This window comes from Labrus bergylta, chromosome 2, assembly GCF_963930695.1.
Source record: "Labrus bergylta chromosome 2, fLabBer1.1, whole genome shotgun sequence".
Classification (NCBI taxonomy): Eukaryota; Metazoa; Chordata; class Actinopteri; order Labriformes; family Labridae; genus Labrus; species Labrus bergylta.
Genome location: NC_089196.1, coordinates 18,068,847 through 18,080,891, shown reverse-complemented (window position 1 = coordinate 18,080,891; position 12,045 = coordinate 18,068,847). Strand labels below are relative to the sequence as shown.

At 38.9% G+C, this 12,045-nt stretch overlaps 1 protein-coding gene across 2 annotated transcripts in view; it reads left to right on the top strand.

The window, feature by feature from the left end:
- kank1a (KN motif and ankyrin repeat domains 1a) overlaps window positions 1-12,045 on the top strand; it is a 54,667-nt gene that overhangs the window by 1,362 nt on the left and 41,260 nt on the right. Inside the window, exon 1 of one of the 2 annotated variants that reach the window (XM_065947710.1) lies at window positions 5,309-5,414. The exons of the other annotated variant lie outside the window; for it this stretch is intronic. The gene's annotated coding sequence lies outside the window, so the exon portion shown is untranslated. Of the gene's footprint in view, window positions 1-5,308; window positions 5,415-12,045 lie in introns of those variants that run through there. 2 annotated transcript variants of the gene reach the window in all.

Sequence of the window (12,045 nt, the reverse complement as noted above, 5' to 3'; positions counted from 1 at the left end):
ATATTAATTAAATTGTAGGATATCAATACTTGTGGTAAATGCATTTTCGTGTTATTAAAAGTTTAGTTAAACTTCTTTTATTTGATAGTAAATCCAGAATTAAGGCAGGTATAAGTCCAAACAAAGCCTTAATCTATACACTTATTTGCACTGAACACATGTTAATGGAGAACACATTACATTTCAAAAGCAGCTCAGATGTCTTCAAACATGACCATGAAGTAAAGTTGACTTTACTAAAACAGTTGAAACAAAATGTTGACATTAAGTATTCATGAAGAAAGGATTTCTGTTTAATTGCTTGTTTTTAACCCAAGTTTATACCCAATAATCTGCCATTTGATGTAGAGTCACCTTATCCATCTGAAATGCTTTCTCCAATTCTTGCTGTGGAATTTGAACTAACTTGTCCTTGATGGTTTAGCCGAAGAGTTGTGTTTTGGAAACTTCAACCAGCAGCTCAGTCTTGTTTATGCTTTCATGTACAGCATGGGTCATGACGTCTTTAAGTTGTTGTCTGTCTGTAACCCTGAGATGCCAGTTTGTTCTCAAAGTCGTGACTGCAAAGCTAAATATCGGCCCTGGATCCGTCCAGCCGTCCAGCTGATTCAGATGGCTGTCTATAAATGAGTTTGGTTCTGCCTGGGTTAAAGATGTTTTTCCCTTGCCTCTGTTGACAAGTTCTCAAGGTGGATTAACATTGAATCTTTATGTAGTATGACAATGAGAATGGTCCTGCTCTTGAAGTGTTTTGGGATTTGGTGCTTTATCAATAAAATCATTGATATTATAACAGGCTAATGTGGAATTGGGTTTCTAGTGGGCTTTAAGGCAGTTGTGTCTCTTTATTAAAACTAATTTAACATGAAATTGTTCTTCTGCGATTAGACGTGTTCTTCTATCTGCACATAAATGCAAAAAGTTGCTAATTCATGTTGCCAGTTCATGTGCTTCTTGTTTATCACAGACTTATCTAAGCTCAGACTTGTTCATTCTTTAACAAGCTTAGTGTTAAAGCTGTACATTGACGTTGTCCAACACGCAGAGCTTTCCACAGCCTCTTACTGGATTCCCCCTGACACATAAGCAGGATCGGGGGGGGGGGGGACCCTGTGTTGGTTGGTACATCGGGCTTAGAGGCGCACTCTTGGCCCCCACATCATCAGGCTTGGTCATGCAGCCTTTGTGGACATATGGCAGAGGTTTCTCAATTAACACCTTAGTGAGACGACCCCTCTGTCCACAGGATCAAAGTCGGGCCTCCTCTGCTCGGATGTGTCACCCCCAACCTCCACCTCCCTGTGATTATGACTCCCATCCCTCCTCTGTTTCTTCAGAGAAAATGACTTCCACTCCGCTTCCCTGTCTGAGCGGCTGTCGTGTCAAATCTAGCCTTGCTTTTCGTACCGCTGAACAGTCTGCAGTCCTTTCAGTGGTGTTTTCTCTGTAATTTGAAGTAGGGGAGTACAGAGTTGTAATTTTAGCTTTGGTTAAACATCTGTGCATGCTTCTTTCCCATTTGTGCGTCTCTTGCCTTTTTTGGTGCTTAAAATACAGCATTTTGCCTGCTTTGGCTTAAAATGATAATTTTGTTCCCAGTAGTGATATGAGATTTTTTTTTTTTTTTTGCTGAAGAAACCACTCTACTGGTCTCTGTGTTTGACTGTGGAGGTGAAGAGAGTTGTTACAGCTGTTCATGCCTCAGAGTGTGGTATGAAGACCTACATAAGCTTTCGGGTCTGCCCTGTAATTATAAGATCAAACCTACTTTAAGTAGTAGATCCAATCAAAGTAAATAATTAGATCTCCCCTGCAAAAACCAAACATTACAGTCACTGAAAAAAAAAAGAAGTCCATCCTTGATGTATGTTTAATCTGTTTTGAGAGATATCAGATCACATAACACGAGCGGCCTGTATGAGTGAACGATGTGAGATTTAAAATAATAAGGCTGTTACAGCGGATTTTAAAGGGAGGACTTGATGGATTTCATAAAAGAGAGAGAGAGAGAATAAGCGAGCTTCAGGGGAATCCTCCTAAAGAGATTTCCACTGGCCTTGGGCCGCTGCTGAACCCAGCACACATTGTTTGCAAATTTGCTAGGAAGTCATTATTGGAGTGATCAAAGCTCTGGCAGAACTGCCTGAAAATCTTTTTAAATCACTGATTACTGGATTTAGAGGCTTAACAGAGCCTGAGATGGCCTGAGATGGATTGGGAAGCCTTTGTGTCGGCTACGTCTTAACACAGATGATCGATTTAATTGCTACATCATTGTTAATGCACAACACTCTGTACATGCTCTGGTGTCATTCGTCAAAGTTTGAGCCAGGTCTAAACAAAGATTAACTGTTGAAAAACTGAGTACAATCAAAAATATTTTAGGATTTGAAAAAGCCAAGATGTCGCTCCATTTGTCTTCCATCCACAGGGCCGTTTATGTGTCTTTGGATTTTTTGCTGCAAGAGATCAAATTTCCCGAATGAAGTAAGGAATGCAAGACTTTTGTTTACATTTGTTGAACAAAAAAAAAATCCTTAAAGATGTTCAAAGTATAAATCAAATACCCTACTTTGACTCTGCCTTTATTATAAAGCTATTCGGATTCTATATGCCTTGATGAGAGGAGGCTTTGTCTTTCTGATGGTAGACTTGATAACCTCTGTTTCCTTGAAGGCCTGTAGGACTGAAGCCCTCCGTCAGTGGCATCTGCTGAGGTCATGAACCAAGTTAATTTTGTCGGTGCATTAACAGCCGTTCCTATAGTGCAAAAACTCTTACTAACAAAATGTCACTTTACATCCCAATATGTCCACCTCAAAAAAGCTGCTCAAGTAATCTATTTATATCTGGATAAGATGTCATCATTGTTAAACTGATTTTATTGTATCTGTACTGATGATCATTGGATTATTAATTTCTGCTGGCATTCATTTGATCGCATGAGAGAAGGCATTTCTCTGTGCAGTTGGGATTAACCCCAGCTAAACCTTGATGTGTGTTTCACAAAGATGTTTTGTTTCCTGGTATGTTAATCCTTTTCTTTAAGTCATTCATCAAGTGCTCTTTATATTACAGATGATCGGTTGGGGTCAGTGATGTTTGCAAAATCACTTTTTACAGAATTTCAGCCTCTTAGCTGAGTTTCTTGTCATTGCTCTTGAGCCTTTTACGTTCAACTTTTGCAAAGCTCATACCAGGCAATGTGGACCAAAAGTCATATCTCTGTATTATTTAGCTGAATGGCGATACACGCCTTGGTTTATTCCTCACCAATGCCTACTTTGTTTTCATGAAAGTAGATGTTTCTTTACCCACCTTTTGCCTGAAAACATCTCAATAAATCTCTCTGACATGGAAATGACACACAGACCACACGCTTTGGTTTACCCAACATGTTGACACAAAATACAATCACTTTTGATTGTTTCGAGAGTTTCACGGATAATACGCTTAGATTATTAATGGTTTCTGATGGAGGAGGGTCTGTTTCAGCTGTGCTTATATTGGACACAAGTTAATTCTTGAGACTGAAAATGGTCTCTGCCAGAGCTAAAGCGATGATCCTGCGAATTAAATAAATTACTCACTTGAGTGACGCCCTTAAAGAAATGCTCACAGCTTGACAACGCTTGTTGTAAATGGTTTTTTTTCTGCCACACCTCTGGTTGTGGTAAAATCTCAAAACAAATAGTTGATCACAACGGGAGGAGTGGCAGAAAAACGAGAATGTGGTGGGGCAGTGTACGCTGAAACACCCAATTATCTTTATCGGCCTTGTGCATTCTACAATATGAATTTATTTAAAAAAAAATAGCTAAACTTTCACACACAGTTTAGGTCTATGCTGTTCATGCGCTGGAAAATAAAGTAGGGCCTTCTGATACAACCTAACCTACTTGAAGAAACATAGAGAAGGGAATAGAGCATGTTTCAAAGCAGCAGTCTTGTTACTGCTCCACCCAGATTTTTGATGTACTCCAGAAATGACGGTCGATCAGCACAACTTTGAAAGGTTGTATTTACAACTTGCATGGCTTTCTTTGTGTCAGGGGAAGTGTTGGTTTGTAGAAGGAGCTCATCCTCAGCTTGTTATTATCTGGTCAGAGCTTCTTGTGAATGAAAGACACGTCTTAAGAGAAAGGGAGGAGTGACAAAATCCCGCCTGTTTCTTGTACTTTAAGCAGGACAAGGCAGGTGCAGAGGGAACTCAGGGCTCAATTGATACTGTGATAATCCCTCAGCTATGCAGACATGCACAGACTTTGCCAGTCAAGTTGATGCATTCCACAAAAAGGCAGTCTAGGCAGTCTTATTTAATGTAGCCAGAACTCAACTCTTAAAACTCTGTAAAATGCTGTAAACATGTGACATGCTCGCCAATGTTTACTGTGTGCAGTTTATTTTTTTTCTTCCAGAATATTTTCTTAGTGAAAACGTACAAACTTTAAGAACAGGTATTCAGTTTGGACAATGTGAACACCTAAGGGATTTGACTCTGACAACAACAAAACACAGACAGACATGCATTGCGAGCGAAAACATCTGTGAAGAAATGCATTCAAAGATCAAAAATGAACATTCGTTCCAATGTCTATTAACAGGTCAAACTATGTGTGTTAACTTTTTACAAGTGTGCAAAGTGCAAAAAGTGCTGGATTACAAATAGAAAGCATTGATGCAAGTGTGTTTTGTTCTGTCGGTCGATTAATCTGTTGTTATGATACATTACATTGAATTCAATTTGATGTGATACATTACAAACTTGGGGAACATGTGTTGCTCTCACCTGTTGTACAACAATCTTAACACTGAAATGTGCAGTATTTTCTCACAGATCTTGTGTGAGGGAAAACATGAAACTCCTGTAGGGTGATGTAGTTAAGAAACAATTCTAGACATTATAAATCAACAAAAGATTGGCAGATGAAGCTATGAATTAAATAACTGTCAGTTTCAATCCACTTTAAATCAAAGTACAAAGGTGCTTCTCCCTTTCAACAGATACATTTTGGGTGGAGTATTACAATTCATTTGCCTTGTTAAGCCTCCCAATTCCTCCACACCTCCATATTGCTAAACGCCACAGAAAGAGCTGTTCAGTGTGTTTCCGGCCAGCAATTCCACTGTTTACGGCTGAGAGGAGCCAAGAGCCTCGGCTTCTGGTCACCAGGCTGCTCGTATTACAGTCTCCCTCACTCGCTGCTGTTGTCAAGTTACAATGTGTGTGCGCTTGTTGTCTGAACGGCTGTATTATGATTGGCTCGTGCTTTTCTGTGTGAGACAGCGAGGGTGATGTCTCCATGTTTAATCCCTCATTTCTCTCTTTGGTTGTACTGTGAGCAGGCTGTGAGCGTGCAGCTAAGGGGAATGCTTACCCCGAATAACTTTGAGGTCTTTAAGACCTGAGTGAGGTGAGTTCAGAATATGTTTTTGAGTGAGTTAAGTCACAAATGCTGACATGACTTTTCGTTTATTGTTTTCTGCAGTGGATTTGGATTCATTTGACCTGCAGACGTGAAACACCTTGTGTTTTAGCACAGTTTACTCAGCCTGTGCAGCAGTAATGTGTCATTGTTTCTGTATAATATATATATATAAAGTTATGCATTCTGATGGTTAAATGTAATAACCATGTTTTTACTGTATTGATCTGATTGCTTGAAGTATTCTTTGTGATATCTGTGAGTTTTTGTGTGATTTGGTTGTCCGGTCTGGATACTAGGATTGTTTGTGGGTGTTGAGTTGGTGAATGTTGTGTCTACAGCTGCTGCTTTAACACATCTCCAGTAACGATCCAGTCAACCTGACCCTTAGCCTGGCTCGGGCTCTATTGTTTTAACTGAGGTAACTGCTTTTATTTTAACAGCTTGGTTACTTGTGTATTTCACACATAACCATGGTGCAGAGACTTCGGTGCTTCTCGTCTTTGGTTCTGCGTTCATGCTTTGTGAGAGGTGTCAGTTTGAGCCCAGCTTCTGATAAAACATCCACACCAAGAGCCACCATATCAAAGGGTCTCTGTTGTTTCTTGTGGACTGTGTGGTGCTTGTTTCATTTTTAGGTTTTTATCTGACATCGGCTGAAGAAAATAAATGATAATAAAAAATAAAAAATTCCCAGCCATAATTAATAAGTTTCCTTGTTATAAGAAAGACAGACAGCAGAGAGTAAACCAGAAATAGAGGAGGTAGACTAGGGGATTTAATATCTTAACACTTGAAAAATCAGTTTACTACAAAAACCAGAGGTCAGTGGCATCCGATCAACAACTAGAGATGGGTGCAAGTACTCAGGTAATTGTTGTTAATGTTATTACCTGAGTAACCTTTCATTACTAATTACACTTGCGTTGGTTTAAGCTACTGTAGTTCAACTTGGTTAGTGTGTCATGTGTCACTGAGCTTTCCAGTAAGAAAATAATGAATGATTCACAGAGGTGTGACTTCTCCAGCTAATGGCTTCAGCTTTATTCAGCATATAACAGCATGTGCATAGATTGTAAATAATGTATAATACATCTGCATCACACGTGTTTATTGAACTTAAATAATCCTAACACAGACATTCTTAACACGTTTCTAATGTTTTTACTTTTTAAGGTAGAATATGAGACATTTTACACATAAATATCTCAGAAATCAAGTAGATCCTGTGTAAATGTCACTCTGAGTCATGACTGTCTACAATGAGTGAGACGCCTGAGTCCCACCAGCTGTACTGTTGTTGAAGCTGTGTTCAGATCATGTTTACATGGACGGGACGGCCTTGCGTTTAAAGCTGGATTAGTCAAGGTCTAGAGAAAAGAAGAATAACGTCGCTCATTGTTTATTTGGAAGTGACATAAGGGTCTTTAAATCCCGCTCATTCCATTTCAATTTATGTGCAATGTGAAGCAATTAGTTAACCAAAGTGCGCTAACATTAGCCTGCTAACACAACAATGCAGACCACAGGCCATCATCTTGAGCAAAAAAAACCCACAATTTTGTCCGCCACTTGCGATTAATGTTGCTTAATTATGGTGCGTACTAATTGATAACTCCTTTGTGCGAAAGCGAGTGGAGAGGGGTTGGAGGTGTGCCTGCTGGAGGAGAGCGGAGGCTTCAGAATACCGCAGGTGTCGCCAAACAGCAGTTTGTAGTCTGTTTTGGTTTAATGCTGGTTCTCAAGGGCGACATCTACTGGATCAAAAAGCCGCACATTCTTCCTTTTAAACACGTAATAGTCAGTAATAGTCATTGGTCACAGCTTCTCAGAACTCACTTAATATTTTAGAAATTAGCTCTCTGATTAGTTTAAAGTGAAGCCCCGTTATCTGTTGTGCATGCAATCTCTACGATAAAAAATGTGTTTGGAAGTTTCCTCATCAAATAATCCCCTGATTTAAGTTGATATCTGATTTCTGTTGTGCATGTGACTGAAAAACGTGAACTGTTATTTTCCAGTCTGGAGGTCTTTTTTAAAACCTTGTCTGCGGCCCCTTGCACTTGATTGGGTGTATTAACATCTTTCCTGAAGAAGGAGATCGGGCGTTTCTCAGTAAACTGTTGAACTGCTACTGTAAATGGTTTCCTCCTGTGGTCAGCGGGGCTTTGTTAACAGTGGAAATTGACTCCCTGGTGACACCATTGATCTTATCTGCTGGTTGAAGCTACTGTGCACATGAGGGCCTGCTGTCAGCACTCTACAGAGGGACTGTTTTTAGTATGAGGCTGTATTTTAACTTTCATAAATATGCACAGTTGAAAAATGCTCTGTTAGCAACACAAACATGGTTTTTGATACTTGAGTGTTTACATGCCAAGCTGATGTGCTCTGAGATGTTTTGTAGTGTTTTGAATGTGTGACTTAACTCCTAATCAATGTGCCGTGGTGAAGTCAGGTTGACAATGGCACCTCGCACTATCAGGTTTCAGTTTCCACAAAGTGTTGGGCAGTTCGCCATGGCAACGTTGTCCATAGTCTTTCTTCCTGACCGTTCCTGACTGATACAAGTTTCCCCTCAGAGGAGAGAGAAGCACATGTTCCTCTGCCTCTACTCCTGCCAGCTTCCTGCCATCGTAGGACACAATAGGAATTAATATAAGCAACATGAGCATGTATTGATCAGCTGAGGTAAAATGTGTATGTTGCCGGAGCACAGTGGTGGATATAAGAACCAAAGTAAAAAAGCACATCCAGAGACCATTTAAGAACAGCTAAAGTTGTTGGACACCTGTTTTGTTTTCCTTTCTATTTCTCGAACCAGTATACATAAATCTTGTCTTAGCTGGTCTGAAATGTCCCCTTAATCTTTCCAACAATATTTGAAAGTGTTATTCTGAATATGTTTTGCAAATAATAGATGAAAAGAGTGATTGTTATATGAAGGGTGGCCATTTTTTTTTTTTAAATCATCAATTATTCTATCAGCCCTTTTATATCTTATGTGTTCAGAAAAAGTTTGTTTAACATGAGGTGGCATGTGTTTCCGGCTGACTAGTCTGAAAAATGAAACACTGCTTCTTGTTTATTTTTTTTTGTTTCTCACTTTTCCGATGAGCTTATATTTTTAATGAAAACAGGATATGATGGTTTGACCTCAGATTCATCAAACGATGTTGCACATTTCCAGTTTATCAGTTGTCTATTGTTGCTACAGCTACCTTCCTTTCCTTTCTCGTCTGGTTCTTTTACATATTCAGTGACATCTGTCACCAAACCTCACCACCAGCTGATTGTTCCGGCCCTCCAGTGTCACTGAAATAACAGCCGACCACGGGTCACCACTCAAGTCAATATTTGCTCATGGACATTTCCTTCTGTGTGTAGGCTGTCTCTTCATTAGAGATGGATGGATAGTGATTCATCAAGTCATTACAAGGACTCATTGGGATCATTTACAAGTGTTTAGTCTTTACTTGTCTCCAAAGTGATTTTGTTTAAGATAAAATATGTGTTTAATTGAAATAGAGAACCAAGCTGTTAGGACTTTAATACAACAGGTATGGAGTCGGACACTGAGGGGTGGGATCGTTAATATATAAAATTGTTTTATAGATACTGATACCATGAGTCTTGATACTATTATTTGGTGGAAAGACGAGAAGACACTACATTTTCAGTTGAACTGGTTTGTCTATCTACTGGTATTTCTATTTTATATTGAAATAAAAAACATTTATATTTATTCAGGTTTCCCACTCGAACTAAAATTGTTTTCTTGATGGTGCACATGAACACATAAAAATTTAACTTTACACCACTTGGTTTAGTGAGCTAACTAGCTTTATCTTGTTGATTTCAAAATTGCTACAAAGTCAGTGGATACAGACTGCTATTATGACTGGACTACAGATTATCCTTAGGAATTGCAAGACATCGGGAGAACCTTTCCCGAACTGGTTTAACTGAATTGGGCACAGTATCTGCATATGAAAGAATGGTCATTGCTACCAAGTTTGGGTGCATTTATCACGGCAATGAAAATGGCTTTTTTAAGAAACGAAACCTCTGAAATATTTTTCAAACTGCGACCAAGGACAACATTCACCCTATCTTTTGGAGGTTTTATGTTAGTGATATTTTGATTTTGCCAAGAGAGGGTTAAAAAATTGGTGCCATCGTCACAACGAAAAGAACACCGTCTTTGAGTTTGTTATCAAAGTCTAAATAATGTGTCTTTGTGTCCAAGAGGCTTCATTAACTAATTTGTGAGTTTCAATTCCAAAAGTGAAGGCTTAACTAGGGATCTCTTCACAGGACTGTTGTGGAAACAACAGGCTGTTTACAAACTGGTTTAATGCAGAGCATGTCTTTAACATATCAAAATCAAGGCACAAAAATAAAAATATACAATGAAAGCACTTAAAGAGACAGAATGAGAGAGAACACATTTCATCATTTAACACTTGAAATGTTGTTCACTGAAAACATATTTTGTCCCTGTTAGAGCGGTCACAATGAGCTTGAAAAACATGATTTGCTATCAAAACACGACTTTTCATGAGCAATAAAATGCTGAATGGTTTTGACAGCAATGGAAGAATTGTTATTTTTCTTTCCTCTCTCTATGAATCACTCCCAAAGGTGACATTGAAAATTCCCAGAATATCCTGGGAGTTGATCCCTTTGTTCAGCGGGAGGATTCCCACTTCCACCAAAAACAGAGGGCAGCCATAATGCCACAGTGTTTCCAGTGGAATGTCACTGCTTTTGTCGACCAGAATGACTCCCACTGAGAAGACCCCCACCCCTCCTCCTCACTCCCTCACCCCTTCACTGCCAACACAATACAATGTGTTGCATTCTAGCAATGAAGGCATGCTACTGTTTTTGTAGCCTGTGACCCTGTGACTGCGAGCCAAGGCCCGAATAATGAAAAAGACGACACGGAAGTCATTAGTTAGTCCAACAGTTAAAACAGCTTCCTCTGCTCACGAACAGCAAAGAAAACTCCTTTTTTTTTTTCCACTCACAAAACAAAAATGTTTCTACCGAAATTGCACTTGTTCTCTTATCCAATAAAGATGGGAGGTTTTCATGTTTTTACTTTGTACTCCTTATTGGTATTAAACAGAAACAAAATGAACTCTAAAGGTGAGAAAGTTTTCATTTTAAGTTTTCCTAGATGTGTTTCTTGATTGAATGAGTAGTCTATATTACATCTTTTAGAGTGAGTCAAAACAGCACACACAGTTTCTCAGGGTCCATCATGATGGTGAAACAATTGCCATCACAATTCTCCACAAAACAATGTAATTTCTGTCATGTTTTTCTTGCCCCTTCAGCAATTACAAATCCAAAGATATTTAATTAAAAGTTCACATTTAATTTAACAAAGTTCCTTTAGATTTTGTGTGATGTCAGCCATTATTAGACTCCTTGAGTTTAAACACATGTGGCTTGTTTTTGTTTTACACTCTGTTGTTTTCCTTCACCTGTGACACATAAAGGTGAGCCAAACACCCATTTGGTGCTTTAACGACTTCCTGAAGCTGGATGACAGGAAGCTTTTTATTTTGTTGTTCTTGAAGAATGGGAAACTTCTTGAGTGGATTGTCAGGCTGTCAGTATTGAAGGACACACTTTTCAGAACTGATGAAATGTGGTGTTTGACTGTGTTTTCCACGCATGTGCCTGTGCAGGTTTAGTATGGTTTAGTGTGGACTGTGCAGCATGTCAGGGTTAGTGTTGTGAGGGGATGTCGTTCCATCTGTGCAGCCCCTCCATATTTTAGCCCCCCATAGTGTGACTAAAGTTTAGCTACAGCTGTTAATCTTCAAATCTACTAAATATTGTTGCAGTGAAAACACTGGATTTTTAAATGTGTAGAGAAATTGGTTGATTATGTTGAATCCCAATTTACAAAAAAAAACTTTTTTGCATAGGTGAAGTGAGGAAACATGTTTCTGTCCTTAGTTCACATGATTTTATGCAACCCCATAAAATATATGTATGAGTTCTCAGTCTTGTCAACCTCACTTGACTTGTTTTTGTTTGTATGTTGTCCGGGTAACAAAAAAATTGTCTCGATGCTGATATTTAGTTTAATTTTGGTGCATTGAAAGCTGTACTGCCCTGTAGCATTTAGCAAGGACTGAGCAGAAAGAAGAAGGTAGTTAAGACTTGTTTAGTTCAGTTTTTACCCAAGATGTTATTCAGCAACTTCATTAAACTCTAATCAATATGTTATATACAAAGAGTTAAACTATGTTTATGTTGATCAAATCTTTGTTCATGTCAACAGAAAAAAAGCATTTCAGTCTTCATGTCAGCAGCTTTTATTTACAGTTTTAATCTGGCGTATTATTCCTAGTATATGATTCTTTTCTTTAATTCTCAATTTAGGCCTCCTTAGCCTTTTCATGAAGTATCTTTTGTCCTGTTTTGTGGCTGGATCTGGCAAGTCACCAGTTTTGTGTGGACAGCTTGGAGCGCTGTCAATGAGGAAGTCTAGATATGTTAACAGGGAGTGAAAAAAAGAAAGAGAAGCGTTTCCTTTGGAGAAGGTTTGGGCCTCATCGTTGCTGTCATCAAACCAAGAGACCCCCCCCACCACCAC